General features: G+C 35.6%; 1 long non-coding RNA gene across 3 annotated transcripts; it reads right to left on the reverse strand.

Annotated features, from left to right (window-relative positions):
* Positions 1-1,017: 1,017 nt before the first annotated feature.
* Positions 1,018-19,311, reverse strand: LOC144221463 (uncharacterized). Of its 3 annotated transcripts, none has more exons than XR_013332081.1 (3): positions 19,133-19,311; positions 18,323-18,433; positions 1,018-1,411 (listed from the first exon to the last, which is right to left on the reverse strand). It is a non-coding gene; the product is annotated as an uncharacterized LOC144221463 (long non-coding RNA). The 3 variants fall into 3 exon arrangements; XR_013332080.1 differs by lacking the exon at positions 1,018-1,411 and adding an exon at positions 5,191-5,946; XR_013332079.1 differs by lacking the exon at positions 1,018-1,411 and adding an exon at positions 8,723-9,421.
* Between the last annotated feature and the right edge of the window lie 245 nt (positions 19,312-19,556).

A 19,556-nucleotide genomic window follows, 5' to 3' on the forward strand; every position in this document is an offset into this window, starting at 1 on the left:
CGACTGAGTCACCCAGGAGGCCCTGAATCTCGCTATTTTTGATAGCACAATTGTCTCAGTGGTGTCAGTGTTTATTAAACTCTGAGATCATGCAGTACCCAGTATTTGAACATCCTCATTACTTGCTTCAAATCTTTTTAAACTGCTCAGTACAAAATTCAAAGACTTACATCCCCTACACGAGGGAAAATAGGACTTTTGGACTGAGATGTTTAGGTCTAGGTATGTAGCATTTCAAATTCTAGGAAATGTGAAGTTTCTAAACAGATAATGCCTGGCTAGGCACTACTGGTGAACTTAAACATTTATTAGCTCCTGTTTATTGCATCATTATATAATGGGTGTTGGTGAGATTCAATGCCTGCTATAAAATAAGAAAGGTGAAATAGAAAAATGCTTCCTCTACCTATTCTACAAGCACAGAAGAGGCACGTTCTTGGTATAGTCAAAACAGAGACTCTGGAACTCCAGGTGATGAGAAACAAAGAGAAAGTCAGTGATTATTTATTTTAACCTAGTAGGTTCTAGTAGTGCACAAGGGTGGTGTAGGGGAGGGAATCGGATAAAACATGTTTTTGTATTTTTGTAAATTAATGGTAGGCATATAACTGTTACAAGAATCAGAAACTGTTTTTAGTGAATCTATTTAAAATTTAAAATATATATAATATTCCAATGATTCTATTATTTGGGATCTATCCCATAGAAATCGAAGTATCAATTCCTAAAAACTTATGTACAAAATATTTACTACATCAGATTATTACAAAACATAGGAATACCCATTTAAAAAAGGAGATTAATAATTTATGGAGTATTATGTAGCTATTGGAAAAATAAAGCATTAGAGCTGTATCAGACCTGGCAGGGAGGAATTGTTAAGGTATCATGAGTGAGAAAATTACAATAAAGACTATATAATACAATTATAATACAATTTCCTTTACATAAAATAATCATTAACAAATAAGCTCAGTGTGTGTGTACATGTGCACATTCATGCATGTCCATGTGCCTCTTTGGGTGTATATAAGATTGAATAAAGGTTTGGTTTCACATACAAGATAGTTCTAGTGCTTTCTGTTTCTTGACTTTGCAGGGTTACCTTGCTTTCCACTTATTTCCCAACTCTGGCTCTGGAGACAGCTACCCATTCTGTGAGACTGGGTACAGTCTGATTGTTTATTTAGTTTTAAAGCTTGCAACCAATAACTCTGACAAACACAGGTGCATTTATTTTCTGATGTGTACAGTCAGTCCTCAAATTGTACCTGATGTGTTTCCTCAGTCGTCAGCCTTGAGTCCTCACTCCCTGTCAAGTTCCAGCTTGTGTCTTTTCCTGTCCCTGCATGAGCCATATTGCTCGTTAGTAGGTCTGTTATATTAGCCACAGAAGAGCCATCTCTTCTTTCTGGAAGGTAGAGAAAAATGCTATAGTGGGGAAAAAATTGGTGTATCAGCTGATTTTAAAATTGGAATAAATCTTAACCTAAATATTACTTTATATGTTATGATGCTCTACAGCCTCAGTGAGAAAATCTGGAGGAAAAAAGCATACTTTTTGTCTTCAGATGTGTTTCATCTTTACAGTCCCGAACAGACTAAAGAAATGTTTAAAGATTAAGAGCATGTCATTTAAAGAGTGCAATTCTTCAAGTCACCCCTACTCTGGTTCATTAGAGGAAACATTTAAAAATGTTTGGGTATCTTTAAAGGAATGTTTTACCTTGCTGACTACAGTCACTAAACATATATTTTTCTGACTTTTAATTTATCTTCAGTTTCTTTCATTGCCCCACTAACAGATAATAGGGATTATCATTTCCTTAGACTCTCATTCAATAATACAAAACATTTTAATTAACTCAGCTGTAACAGTGCACTCATTTGCCAGAGATATCTTGAGTTGAACAATTTTCTGGTCCAGACAGCTACATTTTAAGTTGTCATCAAATCTCAGACAGTGCCTTTGTAACCCTGCAGAATAGAAATTAAAATACAAGCAGGAATGCTCTTGACACAATACAAAGAAAAAAATTAATATTATAGTATCCATTTTTAATCCTTCCCCTTCTCAATTATAGTTGGTTCACCTATATGCCCAGTTATTTATCTCATCTTGCATTGTCATGAATCAATCATTATTTTATTGATGCCAATAATTTAAAAATAGATTTAGTGTTAGAAAGAGCTACAACCAGATTTCTTCACACTTCATTTAACAAATACCAAATATTAACTGCTATAAGTTTTCATGATATGTACTAGGAACATTACTATAATTCATAGCTTAAGTTTTTTGCTGTTTTCTAACAATATAGTGTTGTGTTTTTTTCCTTACGCAAAAGTGATGATTTCCTAAATAATTAATTTTAACAAATATTAAACATCATAACCTGTTGTGGACAAATGATACAGTCAAGCTTGATTGAGCTGAATATTTCTTTGCAATGTGTTTTCAATTAAGAGGAATCCAACAATAAGTAACAGAATTTCCTCAAATAGGAAATTAAATCAATAAAACATATGGTTTTTCTACTCTTATTATTAAATATATAATGGAAGGATGAAGTCAGCTGAAGAAGTTTCAGATCTCTGAAGTGACATGGTGTCCTTGGATCAGATATTTTAATCTAAAAATGAGGCTTCTTAACTTTTATCTGTGTGATACAGGAGTCTATCTTTTTTATGATTAAATGTTTTTAATGGACAAAAGTAATTTCATGGGTGACTAATTCCACAGATGGAAATAATGCCTACCACCTGTTCAAGATAGACGACAACTGATTCAGTTGTCCAAACGCCTGGGTTTAAGTCCTTGTTTTTTAGTTTGCTTGCTTTATGACCTTGGGGGTTGGGGACAGTCTATGCCTAGGATCAGCCTTATCAGAAATAATGTGAAAATAATGTGATATAAGATATTGCCTACCAATCCTGGGTCCTGATTTGAAGTTTCACATATAAATCCAACTGTTATGCAAAAAAAAAATTAATAATAATTTGCAGACATTGTCTGCAGACATGAGGCTTAGGAGAAACATCACACTGAAATTCTAATAATAGCCTCTCTTTCAGAATTATATAAACTAAAATTTTTGTTTACCTTCAAATATGCAATATATACCTAGTAATAGAAAATACAAATGGCAAACTTTTGCCCAATACCACCTTCTCAAAATACCACCAAGGAAACATGTTGCTAAGTCAAAATTGGATTCCTTGCATGCTCCAGTAAGGAAAAGTCTTACCTGGATAGAGTTTCAGATTTAGTAGGGAATATTTATGGGGTTTGGGAGTCTGGCTTAAAGTAGCTGATTCAGTGCAGGAATTTGATTAACAATGTGTAAGGAACATAGTATATATTTTAGAATTCATGGATGTAATGGCAAGGCACTCATTTCAGAAGCTTTGGAGAGTAAACAATCATTTCATGCTATCTACTGAAAAGTTGAACAGTCTTATGCATATTCAAGTGGATTATTCAGAAAGTCTCTGGAACAAACAGTAATCTTATTTACAACTTTATCTTGCTGGACAAGAATTTCCTGGAACAGCAAAATCATGTTGATGAAGACTGTAGAATTGTATTAGTGAAGAGAGCTGAAGAGTAACATGCTGTTGATGTAGACAGTAAACTGAGTGAGTATAGATGGGTATAGTTTCCACTATACAGTCAAAATCTTCAAATTAAAAAAAAATGCTTATTTAGAAACACTTTATATCTTCCTAATAAAAGAAATCCTACACATTTGCAAATCTTCCCTAAACTCAGTATAAATTCTCTATATTTATCACTGAAACTGCTTGAGATCAACCCAATTTATAGAATAATCCACTGGGAAAATGCTAGATTAGTAGAAAAGAGATGTTTTGTAACTTTGGCACTGACTTTGCATTACATGGAGCTAAGTAGAAATGCTGTTTTTCTTATCCCTCCCACATCATCTAAGTCCTGGAGGATAATGGGAGCAAGTGTCACGGAAATACCTTTTTATTTACTTTGGTTTTTATTATTGTGCACATATATTAACTTTTCTTGGCAAAAGATTCAATTTCTTCTAAATTGTCTAGATATGAATATTATGTTATTTTCTCTTTTCATAATACTAATAGTAAAGAGAAAACACCTCCAGCAGACGAGAGTTAAACTGTGGAAATTTTAAAAAGAATAATTATTGTTTTTATAAATATCAAAATAACATAATGATATGATCCATATATTCCAAATTAATGTCATTATTTATTATATGCAAGTAATCTAATAGGTATTTTAATTAAATTTATAAATCAATCTAATAAATTACGTCTAAAAGAGTAAGTCTAATATTTATAGTTCATAGAAGGGCATAGAGGAGGATTTAGGGACTCAGTGATTTTTTTCCTGTAAACTTCAGTAAGTCCTGTTATTACTATAATTTCCTTTTCAGTAATCTGATATACACCTAAGATGCTAAAGTTATAATTTTGAGTATAAAAGGTTTTTAAGAAAAACACAATATGCATAAATATTTCTCTTTGTATTGTTACTAGTTTAATTGTAAGATGTCCATTGCCTAGTCTACATAATATTGACGTTACATCTATAAATTCCAATTAATAGCTATTTAGTTAGAAAGTATAATATCTTCTACCAAATGAAATGAGGCCTGATTAAGTTGTTTGAGTAAGCTATGGCTGAAAAAACTTTTCTTAAGCTCAAAATAATAATAAGGATAATAATGATGACTATGATGTCTAGCTGCATTTATAAAGAATAATTTCAACCTAATCAAATTTCTCATCTCCAATAGTTTGTTTTCCTTCAAATTGTTTTGCAGTTGTATAATATTCAAGTGCTGATCTGTTGAGTTGCGAGGTTCAGATTGTCCAGAGCAAAACTTTATATGCTAACATATATTCCAATTTTTCATACTGTATAACTGGACAATTTCATTAAAAGAAAATCATTTTTAAGAGTAAATATTTAGGGAAACATTTTAAAACTTTTAACTGTTTTGTTTATTTCTGAGAGAGAGACAGAGGCAGCATGAACAGGGGAGTGTCAGAGAGAGAGGGAAACAGAATCTGAAGCAGCCTTCAGGCTCTGAGCTAACTGTCAGCACAGAGCCTGACGTGGGACTCGAACCCTTGAACTGTGAGATCATGACCTGAGCTGAAGTTGGACACTCAACCAACTGAGCCACACAGGCACCCCTAGGGAAACATTTTAAAACAATTTCCTGCTGATTGATGTATAGAAATAGTTTATTTTAAAAAAAATTTAATTTATTGTCAAGTTGGCTAACATATAGTGTATATGGTGTGCTCTTAGTTTTGGGGGCAGATTTCTTTGATTCATTGCTTACATACAACACCCAGTGCTTACCCTCACAGGTGTCCTCCTCAATGTCCATCATCCATTTTTCCCTTTCCCCCACTTCCCCATCAACCCTCTGTTTGTTCTCTGTATTTAAGGGTCTCTTATGGTTTGCCTTCCTCCCTCTCTGTAACTATTTTTTCCCCTTCCATTCCCCTATGGTCTTCTGTTAAGTTTCTCAAGATCCACATATGAGTGAAAACATATGATATCTGTCTTTCTCTGACTGACTTATTTCACTTTGCATACTACCCTCGAGTTTCATCTATGTTGCTGCAAATGACAGGATTTCTTTCTTTCTCATTGCCAAGTAGTATTTCATTGTATATATAAACCACATCTTCTTTATCCATTCATGCGTTGATGGACATTCAGGGTCTTTCCATAATTTGTTGTTGGAAGCACTGCTATAAAGATTGGGGTACACGTGCCTCTATGAATCAGCACTCCTGTATCCTTTGGATAAATTCCTTGTAGTGATATTGCTAGGTGGTAGGGTAGTTCTATTGTTAATTTTTTGAGGAACCTCCACACTGTTTCCCAGAGTGGCTGCACCAGTTTTCATTCCCATCAACAGCACAAGAGGGTTCCTGTTATGTGTAGAAATAGTTTAAATTAAATACACATATCATAAATTTTGGCCCAATTATAACACTGCTCTCTAGTTAAAATACACAGTACCTATGGTGGTAAATATGGGATGACCTTTTACTGTTTTGTTTTGTTTTTTTCAGTTTTTATTTATTTACTTATTTTGAGAGAGAGAGAGAGAGCAAGCAGAGGAATGGTAGGGAGAGAGAGAAACCCAAGCAGGCTCTGCACTGTCAGCCTGAAGCTTGATGCAGGGCTCGAACTCAGGAACCGTGAGATCGTGACCTGAGCCCAAACTAAGAGTCAGACACTTAACTGACTGAGCCACTCAGGAGCTCCGTGGTATGACCTTTTTTTAAAATTGAAATATACTTGACACACAGGGTTATGCTGGTTTCAGGTATACAGTATCATGATTCAACAAATATAAATGTTATGCTATGCTCAAAACTGTAGCTATCATCTGCCACTAGACAACACTATTAAAATACCATTTATTATATTTCTTATGCTGTACCTTTTATCCCCACGACTTATTTATTCCATGATAAAGGACACCAATTAAAAGGGGAGGGGCAAAATGGGTAAAGGGGAATGGAATATACCCCACTACCCGTTTTTCCCATCTCCTTTTTTTTTCTGTAGTACATTTTGTTTATTCATTCATTGATTTATGAACATTCATGTCCTTTCCACTTTTGACTATTATGATTAGTGTGCCATGAACATTCCTGTAGAAGTTTTTGTTTGAACACTTGTTTTCATTTCTTTTTAGTATATGCCTAAGAGTGGAATTGCTAGGTCTTATGGTAATTATTTTTTCTTTTTAATAGTTTATTGTCAAGTTGGTTTCCATATAGCACCCAGTGTTTATCCACACAAGTGCCCTCCTCCATGCCCATCACCCCCTTCCACTCCCCCTACCCCATCTTCCCTCAGTTCTCGGCATTCAAGAGTCTTTCATGTTTGATTGCTGTTTTAAAATTGTAAATATGAGCCAGAACAAAGTCTAGGAATCTGAGCAGTGATTTAGACTTAAGGAGAAGAAGAATGGCTACCAATGATAACAGAGACCCAGGCCTCATACCATTTAATAATCAAGGCAAAGTTGATTGAAGCCACTACCATTATAGTCTGGTAAAACCACTGATTTTACTCTGAATCTTTCACTTGTAGTTTGTTAAGCATTTCAGGAAGTTAAACATCTCATTAGTATCAGTGTGCTTATTTGCACACTTATTTGAGGGTACCAATTCTGTATTCTAGGAGTTGTTGTAAAGAAAAAAGTACAAGTTTCATAGTTATGTATAAAAATAGTAAGTATTAAATTGTTAATCCCTTAAACTGCTTTCCATACTATTATTTTCTTTAAAAACTACCATTTTATGTTTACTTAATACAAAATATGATTTATGCAGGAGTCCATGCCTCCTTGAAAGTCCATTTTATATAAATCCATTGGATATAATATATGCATCAAGAACCAGAAGCCAGTTGCAGTCTCTTATCTTACCATATATTAGTGATATAATAATAATAATGATCATGATAGCGATAACAGTAATAATAGTAAGTAATGGCAGTGGTTGACATTTATTGTTCTAAGTAACTAACATGCATTGAATTTCTTTAGTCTTCATCAAAAGATTGTTTCTCCATATTTTATAAATGAGGGTACTAAAACTTAAAAACATTTGAAAAATAAATGTATTCCAGGCCACACATCTGGTAGTTGACTAGGTTAATATTTGAACCAAGATATCTCACTCAACAACTCATGATACATATGATCATTCATAGAGGTCAGTGCTGCTAACCCAATAGTAAAATAACTCTATGTGTGCCTCTTCCATTTGCCTTCATTTCTGAGCAGACCCATGTGGCTAGGCTGCCAAATTACTTTGTGTACTGAAAGATCAGATTAGTTTTAACTATTTAGCTTTTCTTAAGTAGCTTTGAAGTTTGTACTTACTACTACTTTCAAGAAATTCTTAAAGCGCTCTCCTCAGAATGCAATACTAATATTCACTCAGCTAGGGTAAGGAAGAGCTAAAGGAGATAAGAATTCCAAATAAATAAGATAAAGATATTTCGTTTTGTTTTTATTTTCTTTTTTCAAGCTGGTACCAGTCTAAAGGTACTGCTGGAGGATGTTTCCCAATGAACGGGATAAAGTAATTGTCTCTGTAGCAGTGATATCACTGGAACAATATTGGATATGTTGCGCATGTGCAGTCAAAAGGTCATTTTTCCCTCTTTTTTAAATGTTTCTTTATTTATTTAGAGAGAGCATGCACATGACTGGGGCAGAAGCAGAGAGAGAGGGAGACAGAATCCCAAGCAAGCTCCATGCTGTCAGTGCAGAGCTTGACATGTGGGCCTTGATCTCATGAAACAGGAGATCATGACCTGAGCCCAAATCAAGACTTAGATGCTTAAACAACTGGGCCACCCAGGAGGCCCTTTCCTCCTCTTTTCTAATTGACGATATCTGTTCTCCCTTGGTTTTCTACTCAACATGCTGATCACCACATTGGTAAAATCTCTCAAAGGCTATGACTACCACTTCTGGTTGTAGCTTACAAAATTTCCAATATTTATGGGATCAGGTTTCTAGTTTCAACAATAATTATGGTCTTTTCCAGTCAACTTCAGCTAAATAACAAATAAAAGTATTATTATTTTCTCTCTTTATTTATTTCTGGAAGAGAGCAAGCAGGGGAGAGACAGAAAGGGGTGGGGGGAGAGAGAGAGAGAGAGAGAGAGAGAGAATGAATATGAAACAGGCTCCACACTGTCATCACAGAATGGGATAGAAGGCTTAAACTCATAAACCGTGAGACCATGACTTGAGACAAAATCAAGAGCTGGATTCTTAACAGACTGTGCCGCTCAAGTCCCCTAAGGATAGTATTGCCAAAGTATGATTTTTAGGTTGGGCACTACCTGTATTAACCAGCCCTGGCAAGGCCAGGAAAGTGCCCAGCACAGGGTTGGGGAAAATGGGAGGGAGAGAAAACCATTTTTTGAGTCACATTCATGTAAGACCTCCTGAGGCATTTCCCAATGACATAAAGTTACAGAGACAGGATACATTAATGAAAAATGCTCTTCATGCATTTTAAAAACTGTCCCACTAAATATGAAATTTCCTGTCCTGGACTGTATTTTATTACATATGTGAAATTCTTATAATTATTTTATAGGTTGAACATTATACCTTATTTTAGTTTTTATGCTGCTATTTCAATTTATTAAATTATTCAAATGTAAATTGATATTATAGATTTGTAAAACTTGATTTTCCTTTAATACTGTTATTTCAGGGGAAAAAGGATGGAGGAGGAGGAGGAGTTGGGGGGGTGGAGGAGGAAGGAAAGGAGGAGGAGAGAGACATCAGCAGTAAAGGCAGCCGGGGATTCTCTCAGGCTCTGCAGCATCATGTCTGGAAATGTTCTGGCATCTCTGTCTCTTCTGAAAATTTAAATAAGCAAATAAAAATTAAAAACAAAAAAAATGAAGAAATGAAGTAAGGAAGGGAGGGAAAAGTAAGAATATTCGTAATGTGCTTTTGTATCTTTGGGTGAGAGAACGTACATTTCAGGCAAGCACATATAGAGACAAATTAAATTATTATTCCAATTAGCCTGCATCTAATATCATTATCTTCAAGGCCAGAGAAAGTCTTTGGTTTTTTTCTTTTTGAGAAAGTTTTGTAATACTATACATAATGCATTTAATTTTTAAAATTCCTAGACTTGCTTGTCTTCCTGCGCAGCTTTTAAATAACGTAACATATTTAAACTATTTTTTAATACTTCAAAGACATTAAGACTTTGGCAGAGCCAACCCCCCAAAAAATGTTGAAATAGATTACATTTAAAACAAAATAAGAAAATTCAATGGAAAAGTAAACAAGTCAAAAAAATAACATTAAAAAAAAGACTTTTCCTAGTAGTAGTACTGAATATAAATTGCCTATGTCTGTAGCCAAAGATATTCAAGAGATTTGTATGTGTAGAAAGTATGTATAGTAAGTAAAATTAACCATTTAGCTAACTTCAAAGATATACAATATTTAGTAAAGAGAAGACAAGTTTATAGAGTTGTTATTTAATGTCAGAATTGATAAAGACATTCAGTATAATTCTAGTAATATCCCCAGTAGATTTTTCATGGAACATGATTATATGATTTAATTTTTTTTGTTTACTTATTTTGAGAGAAGGAGAAAGCCAAGTAGGGGAGGGGCAGAGAGAGAGAGTGAAAGAGAGAGAATCCCAAGCAGGCTCCCTAGGGTCAGCACAGATCCAAATGCAGGGGTTGAACTTACGAACTTGAGATCATGACCTGAACAAAAGTCAGAGGCTTAACTGACTGAGCCATACAGGTACCTCTAATTTTTTAACCCAAATTACTGACAAAAACCTGAACAAGAAAGGCAGGACTTTACCTCCAGATATATTATAAAATTATGTTTATTAATACATATTAAGTATTATATTAGTATATCTGTCACCAAGTTGATAGGTGTATGAGAATGAGTGCCTTAAAACAGGCCTGTACAGGGATCAAATTTTCATATATGTTCAAAAGGAGTATGTAAAATTAAATCTTTTTTCAACAAAATAAGTTACAAAAATATTTATATTTTAATAATATGACATCGGATCCAAAGTTACAAAAATATTTATGTTTTAATAATATGACATAGGATCCCTTTCTCAGAAAAATTAAGGAATTTGTTGTTAAAATTAAACTTGAATACTGTCATCAGAGAATGTAGGTTAATATATTTCACAATCTAGAATGTACAATAACTTTTTTTTTTAATGTTTTATTTATTTCTAGGAGAGAGAGAGAGACAGCGTGAGCAGGGGAGGGTCAGAGAGAGAGGGAGTCACAGACTGAAACAGGCTCCAGACTCTGAGCTGGCAGTCAGCACAGAGCCCGACGCGGGGCTCGAACCCACGAACCGTGAGATCATGACCCAAGCGAAAGTCGGACGCTTAACCGACTAAGCCACCCAGGCGCCCCATACAATAACTTCTTATAAATGACCCAAAAGTACTGATTGTAAGGGAAGTGACAGAAGTTACCCATTCTTCTTCACCTAAGGACCCCTTCAACAAAGGTGGAACTGTAATAATAAATATTAGAAAATATATTTTTGATACCCAAATTAACAAGTAAATGGCTATCAAGAAGCTATTCACAAGTCCTATAAATCAGTAAACTCATGTAACTAATAAAAAAAGGGTAAGATAATTAAATATTTAACAGAAGAGTAACCAAATACACATATAAACATAAGACAAGATATTAAATATAATCCATAACTAAAAAATGCAAATCAAGACAGTAAAGACATATGATTTGGCATTCATTACACAGGAAAAATTTAAATGATGTGGCCATATTGTAAACTTATACACTTCTTTTAGGTGAAAGTTTTTTTTTTCTTTTTTTTCTTTTGTTCATTTTAGCCACTCTGACCGCCATGAGGTGGTATCTCAGTGTGGTTTTGACCTGCATTTCCCTGATGACGAGGGATGCTGGACATTGTTTCAAGTGTCTTTTGGCCATCTGGATGTCCTCTTTGGAGAAGTGTCTGTCCAGTCTTGTGCCCATTTCTTCACTGGATATTTGTTTTTCAGGTGGGGAGTTTGGTGAGTTCCTTGTAGGTTTTGGATCCTATTAGTTTTATGGATTGTTTCCTCTGCCGTGCAGAAGCTTTTTATCTTGATGAGGTCCAATAGTTCATTTTTGCTCTTGATTCCCTTGCATTTGGGGATGTGTCAAGTAAGAATTTGCTGCAGATGGGGCGCCTGGGTGGCTCAGTTGGTTAAGCATCCAACTTCAGCTCAGGTCATGATCTCACAGGCTATGAGTTTGAGCCCTGCATCGGAGCCTGCTTTGGGTTCTTTGGGTTCTGTGTCTCCCTCTGTCTCTGCCCCTTCCTCTACCCCTTCCCCACGCATACTCTGTCTCTCTCTGTCTCAAAAATGAATAAACGTTAAAAAAATAACATTAAAAAAAAAAGAAACTGCAGCGGTTGAGTTCCTGCTTTCTCCTCTAGGGTTTTGATGGTTTCCGGTCTCACATTCAGGTCCTTGATCCATTTTGAGTTTATTTTCATGTATGGTGTGAGAAAATGATCTAGTTTCATTCTTCTGTATGTTGCTGTCCATTTTACCCAGCACCATCTGTTAAAGAGGCTGTCTTTTTTCCATTGGATACTCTTTCCCGCTTTGTCAAAGATGAGTTGGCCATACATTTGTGGGTCCAGTTCTAAGTTCTCTATTCCATTGGTCTTTGTGTCTGTTTTTGTGCCAATACCATACTGTCTTGATGATGACAGCTTTGTAGTAGAGGCTAAAGTCTGGGATGGTGATGCCTCCCAATTTGGTTTTCTTCTTCAATATGACTTTGGCCATTTAGGGTTTTTTTGTGGTTCCATACAAGTTTTAGGATGGTTTGTTCTAGTTTTGAGAAGAATGCTGGTGCAATTTTGATTGGCATTGCATTGAATGTGTAGATTGCTTTGGGTAGTAATGACATTTTAATAATATTTATTCTTTGAATCCATGAGCATGGAATGTTTTTCCATTTCTTCGTGTCTTCTTCAATTTCCTTCATAAGTTTTCTATAGTTTTCATCATACAGATCTCTTCTATCTTGGTTAGGTATTTTATGGTTTTTATGCAATTTTATGGTTTTTATGCAATTGTGAACTGCATCAGTTTCTTGATTTCTCTTTCTTTTGCTTCATTATTGGTATATAAAAATACAACCGATTTCTGTACATTGATTTTGTACCCTGCAACTTTGCTCAATTCATGGATCAGTTCTAGTAGGCTTCTGGTAGAGTCTGTTGAGTTTTCTATGTAGAGTATCATGTCATCTGCGAAAAGTGAAAGTTTGACTTCTTCTTTGCCAATTCTGATGCCTTTTATTTCCTTTTGTTGTCTGATGGCTAATGCTAGGACTTCCAAGACTATGTTGAACAATAGTGGTGAGAGTGGACATCCCTGTCATGTTCCTGATCTCAGGGGGAAAGCTCTCAGTTTTTCCCCGTTGAGGATGATGTTAGCTGAAGGCTTCTCATAGATGGCTTTTATGATGTTTAAGTAAGTTCCTTCTATTCCGACTTTCTCGAGGATCTTTATTAAGAAGGGATGCTGTATCTTGTCAAATATTTTTTTTGCATCTATCAACAGGATCATGTTTTTTATCTTTTGTTAATGTGATGTATCACATTGATTGATTTGTGAATACTAAACTGGCCCTGTAACTCAGGAATGAATCCCACTTAATCATGGTGGGTAATTCTTTTTATGTGCTGTTGAATACAATTTGCAAGTATCTTGTTGAGGATTTTTGCATTCGTATTTGTCAAGGATATTGGCCTGTAGTTCTCTTTTCTTGATGGGTCTCTCTCTGGCTTGGGAATCAAAGGGATGCTGGCTTCGTAGAATGAGTCCAGAAGTTTTCCTTCGATTTCTATTTTGTGGAATAGCTTGAGAAGAATGGGTATTAATTCTGTTTTAAACGTCTGGTAGAATTCCCCAGGGAAGCCATCTGGCCCAGGGCTCTTATTTGTTGGGACATATTTGTTAACTATTCCATTTCTTCCCTAGTTATGGTGTGTTCAGATTTTCTATCTCTTCCTGTGTGAATTTTGGTAGAGGGTGTCTGTTTAGAAATTTGTCCATTTCTTCTAGGTTGTCCAGTTTGTTGGCATATAATTTTTCATAGTATTCCCTGATAATTGCTTGTATTTCTGAGGGGTTCGTTGTAATAAGTCCATTTTCATTCATGATTTTGTCTATTTGGGTGCTCTCTCTTTTCTTTTTGAGAAGTGTGACTAGAGGTTTGTAAATTTTGTTTATTTTTTCAAATTACCAACTCTTGGTTTCATTGATCTGTTCTACTGTTTTTTTTTTCTTTTGTATTCTAAATTGTTTATTTCTCCCCTGATTTTTATTATTTCTCTTCTCCTACTGGGTTTGGGGTGCTCTTGTTGCTCTCCTTCTAGTTCCTTTAGGTGCATTGTTAGATTTTATACTTGCATTTTTAAAAATTTCTTAAAATAGGCCTGGAGTGCAATGAACTTTCCTCTTAGAACTGCCTTTGCCATATCCCACAGAGTTTGGATTATTGTATTTTCATTTTAATTTGTTTCCATATATTTTTCAATTTCTTCTCTAATTGCCTGATTGGCCCATTCATTCTTTAGTAGGGTGTTCTTTAACCTCCATGTTTTTGGAGGTTTTCCAGACTTCTTCCTGTGGTTGATTTCAAGTTTCATAGCAATGTGATCTGAAAGTATGCATGGTATGATCTCAGTTTTTTAAAAATATTTATTGAGGGCTGCTTTATGACACAAGATACATGATGTATCTTGGAAAATGTGCCATGCACACTTGAGAAGAAAGAATTCCATGACCTCACCATGTAGAGTTCTCAATATATCTGTCAAATCCATCTGGTCCAGTGTGTCATTGAAGTTCATTGTTTCTTTATTGAGTGTCTGTCTAGTTGATCTAACCATTGCTGTAAGTGGAGTATTCAAGTCCCCTGATATTAGCTCATTCTTATCCATAAGATTGTTTCCTTTTGTGATTGTTTTATGTACTTAGGTCCTCCCATATTTGGTGCATAGACATTTATAACTGTTAGCTCTTCCTGATGGATAGACGCTGTAATTATTATATAATGCCCTTCTTCATCCGTTGTTACTGTCTTTAAAGTCCAGTTTGTCTGATATAAGTATAGCTACTCCAGCTTTCTTTTGACTTCCAGTAGCATGGTAGATATTTCTCCACCTCCTTACTTTCGATCTGAAGGTGTCCTCAGGTCTAAAATGAGTTTCTTGTAAGCAACAAATAGATGGATTTTGGTTTTTTATCCATTCTTCTACCCTATGCCTTTTCATTAGGGCATTTAGTCCATTTCCATTCAGTGTTCTTATTGAAAAATATAGGTTTAGAGTCATCGTGTCCTTTGTAGGATTTATGCTTGTGGTCGTGTTTCTGGTATCTTGCTTTCCTTGCAACATTTCCCTCAGAGAGTCCCCCACAGGATTTCTTGTAGGGCTGGTTTAGTGGTGAGAAATTCTTTCAATTTTTGTTTATTTGGGAACTTTTATCTCTCCTTCTTTTCTGAATGACAGGCTTGCTGGATAGAGGATCCTTGGCTACATATTTTTCTTTTCATCACATTGAAGATTTCTTGCCATTCCTTTCTGGCCTGCCAAGTTTCAGTAGATAGGTCTGTCACCACTCTGATAGGTTTCCCTTTGTATATTAGGGCATTTTTATCCCTAGCAGCTTTCAGAATTTTCTCTTTGTCCTTATATTTTGCCAGTTTCACTATGATATATCTTGCAGAAGATCGAATCAAGTTACGTCTGAGGGGAGTTTTCTGTGCCTCTTCAATTTCAATGTCTATTTCCTTACCCAGGATGGGGAAGTACTCTGCTATAATTTGTTCAAGGACTCCTTCAGCACCTTTCCCTTTCTCCTCCTCTTCTGGAATTCCTATGATATGGATATTGTTCCATTTGATTGTATCGCTCAGCTCTCAAAGTCTCCTTTCATCTTCTTGCATCAGTTTATTTCTCTTTTTCTTGGCTTCCTCTTCTTCTATAATTGTGTCTTGAAATTCACCTATTCACCTCTCTGCCTCTTTAATCCATGCATTGGACGCCTACATTTTATTATGCATCTCATTTATAGCATTTTTTAAATTTCATCACAACTATTTTTAAGCACCATTGTCTTTGTAGCAATAGTTTCTCTGATGTTTTCCATGCTTATTTTTCACGCCTAATGATTAATTTTATGACTATTGTTCTAAATTCTTGTTCAGTTATGTTGCTTATATCTGTTTTGAGCAATTCTTTAACTGTCATTTCTTCCTGGAATTTCTTTAGAGGAGATTTCTTCCGTTTCGTTATTTTGTCTAGCTTTCTGTGTCTTGTTAGTTTTAAAAGCTTGTTATGCACTCTGCACCTGCGAGTACTGCTGTATTAAAGAAGGCTCATTGACTGTCCATGGCCTGTCCATTCAGGAAGTCTTGTTTGAATGTTGTCTCATGGTCTCTCTTGTTGAGACTTTGGTTACTTTATTTCCATACTCGTAGTGGTATTTGGGACTCTCCTGTATGTGTACTTTGGCTTGTTTCTTGAGGTAGTCCTGGAAAAGAAAACAGACAAACACACAGGGAACAAAGACACACAAATGCACAGACAAATCCAACAAACATGCAGACTGAAAGGGAAAATGAAAAAGAAAAAGAAAATGAAAGAAGGGAAAAAACAGGAAGGAGGAAAAACTAATAAAAATAAAAATAAAAAAAATAAAAAAGAAGAAAAGGAAAGAAAAAAGAAAAATACCCAAATGACAATGGACAGCCTAAAAGCATAAAACCAGAATTTCCAGCCAAGTCGGTGACAGCTTCTTCCACCAACAGCCCCCGATTCGAAGCACTGATGTATTAAGTCCCATATACAGGAGGATGGATCACTCATGGTGTTCACTTATGTTCTCTTGTGATTTAATAAAAAATGATCCATTAGCAGGCTCATCGAGTATGAACATCCAATGCTGTGTTTAGATAATGGCACAGGTGACTTCCTGTGAGGCAGTAATAAAATACAAGACCATCCTATTCTGTAGAATATCTTTTCTCATTACAGATATTTCTGTGTTCAATAAAAACAAGTTTTGTAGGCTATCATTTAAGTCTTGCTGGGTGCATTTAAAAAATTGTTTTATTTATTGTTGAGAGAGAGAGAGACAGCATGAGCAGGGATGGGTCAGAGAAAGAGGGAAACACAGAATCTGAAGACAGGCTCCAGGCTCTGAGCTTTCAGCACAGAGTCTGACGTGGGGCTAAAACCTACAAACCATGAGATCATGACCTGAGCCGAAATTAGACGCTCAACAGACTGAGCCACCCAGGAGCCCCCATTGCTGGGTGAATTTAGAAAGGGCTTTCATGTGTGCTATAATGTTCTCCAAGCCAATAGAACGAATAAAGACAGTGGCCACATGATCATAGTGGTGAAAACAAACACATTCCTCTGATCTTGAGGAAAAAGAGAGGGAAGTTGGAGAGAGAGAGTCTCAGTTAAAAAAAAAAAATGTTGTCCATTTCTTGAGTTGTTAAAGCCACTGATTGTTGGTATTTTAAGAAAAACAATACTGGCATTATTTCCCATACTAACTTTATGTTTTGTGGGGCTTGGACAACAAGGGGGAAGGCTATTGAATGTATACAGAAATTCTGGTGGGTTGTAACATCAAACTTTTACTATGTACTCTCAGACAGCAGATAGAATGTGATGTGGTTGAAAGAGCACAAGTCAATGTAAGACAGGAATTGGATTCTAATGCTTACCAACCATTAGGCAATGAACCTCTGAAGTCATTATTTCCTCTTCCTGGGAAGACTGAGTTAGCTGATTACTGCATTTTTCTTAACTTTGAATATTCTCCAATCTAATATGATACGGAGTGTTTATATTTTCCTTTTTTTTTTTTTCAAGGTAAATGCAAGTCTCTTAAAGCTGGCTCTGTGCTTTTCTTGCTTAATCAAGTGCACACAAACTTACTGTCTTTCACTTAGTGCTTACAGAATGAGTGAGTGATGTTATGCAAAACGGTGCTGTATTTATCACAATGCAAAATATTGTTTCTATTAGCAAGTAGTTTACTCATATGCCATAACTGTTTCTAACTATAGAGAACACATGGCTTGGAGATCATGAATCTTTAATAGATTTTGAGGTTTATTTTGGGATAAATATAGACCCTGGGACTGTTGAGTACTGTTGATTATGCATTAAATTTTGCCATGCATCAGAAGGATAATATGTTTCTATGAATTCTGTTTCTGTTGCTCATTATCTGTATCCTACATCATTAACTTTTAATGAATATGGGCTTTTGTTTGCTGTCCCAACATTGGAAATGTTCATTTTTCTTCTCCAATGCCTAGCACTTTTAAGAAAAAGCAAAGGGTATTTTCATTTGGTATGCAATTCATATTTACAGCTGGGGTTTAGTCTCTTGAGTTTGTTATAGCTGAAAACAGAAGGAGATAGAATCCTTGGCAAAAAATCTCCAAGATTTTGTTATCAAATCATTATATCCTCACTCCAAGAGCAAAATTTTTTTTTTTCCTATGGATACTAGGGAGATTATGTCCTGACATAAATTTCCCTGATGCCCCAAAGAAAGACTAGAACAATGCATTTCAAAATGTTAAAAGCTGAAGGAAATATGCTTCAGATATCATGCAGTCAGGCAACATGACATTCAATAGGGGAATATATTTAGAGCAGGGTTTTATTTCATTGACTCTTACCTTATGCCAGAGAGTGGTTTCTCTGTAATTGCCATTCATGAAAGTACTTCTGACTTGTAGATGGTGAGCAGACTGATTCCAGTTGAAGATCACCATGGCATGGGGCCTGATCTATTGAAATAACCAAAAGTAAGGGGAACAGAATATTTGTATTTCTTCTCTTTAAGCAGAGGTTGCATACAAAGGTACTTTCCAACAGCCTGTGGCTTGATTCCACATATGAAGAATTCAATTATCATGTTCATAGAATGAACTCTTATAACTCAGACCCACCTATGTGACTCTGGCTTTTTAAATTTTATTGATCCCTGCTCCTGAGAGCTGGGGAATCCAGAGAATTTTATTCAGACTTTCATCCTATGGACTGGAAAGCACTTTTCTGCCAGTGCAAGCACTGTGATTGCTACAAATCTCTTTAACCATGGATACTTAGGGATGGACTAGGATTTTTTTTCCACATATCATTTAGCTGCCCACAAAAAGTTCTCTGTCTAACGTTAAAGATTAAAGTTCTGTTTCTACCCTAGATGTATTTACACTGTGGTCCACAGGGTCTGAATGGGCTCCTACAGAACCATCAGAAGGTGCCATGGGACATGAGGGTCAGAGTTATACGATCCTATTCTGTTGAAGCAGAGTGGTTCTACCATTATTATCTGTTGCACATGTTAGAATTGCCTTAGATTAAAGTTCAAGAAAGGATTAACTGCAAGATCCTGGGCAGTGAGGGTTCTAACTTCATCTTTCTAATACTATAAAAGATCTCTGCTCTGTTAAATTGTATTCTCTTTATTCAGAATATTGCTGTACCTTGTTGAGCTTTGCCATATTTAATGCAAGGCCTCTGGCTGTGAATGCTGTGGGGAGCAAGTTTCTGATTTGAAGACACTCACACTCTGCCTTCTCATCAGGAACATCCTTTAAAATCCAGTCACTTGCTTCTCCAGCTCAGTTACATAAATATCCTCCATGCAAGAGTAGAAAAGGCCTCCTCCATCCTGTACCAACAGGGATTAAAGAGATTCAGCTCATCTTTTTTCTGAATCAGATAAGGTGTCAGAATTAAGGCTCTTGCATGCCCCAAATGGAGATTAGTAGAAATTGAATCACAGTGTGCAGGGTTGTTAAGGAAAGACCTATTTTCATATCTCTGGGTTATAAACAAGCATGATTCTCTTAGTTTACAAATAAACCATGGGATTAATGTATTGGGGAGGATTTAGATGTTTAGATT

The sequence above is a fragment of the Crocuta crocuta genome, unplaced genomic scaffold (assembly GCF_008692635.1).
Source record: "Crocuta crocuta isolate KB4526 unplaced genomic scaffold, BGI_CrCroc_1.0 scaffold430, whole genome shotgun sequence".
NCBI lineage: Eukaryota > Metazoa > Chordata > Mammalia > Carnivora > Hyaenidae > Crocuta > Crocuta crocuta.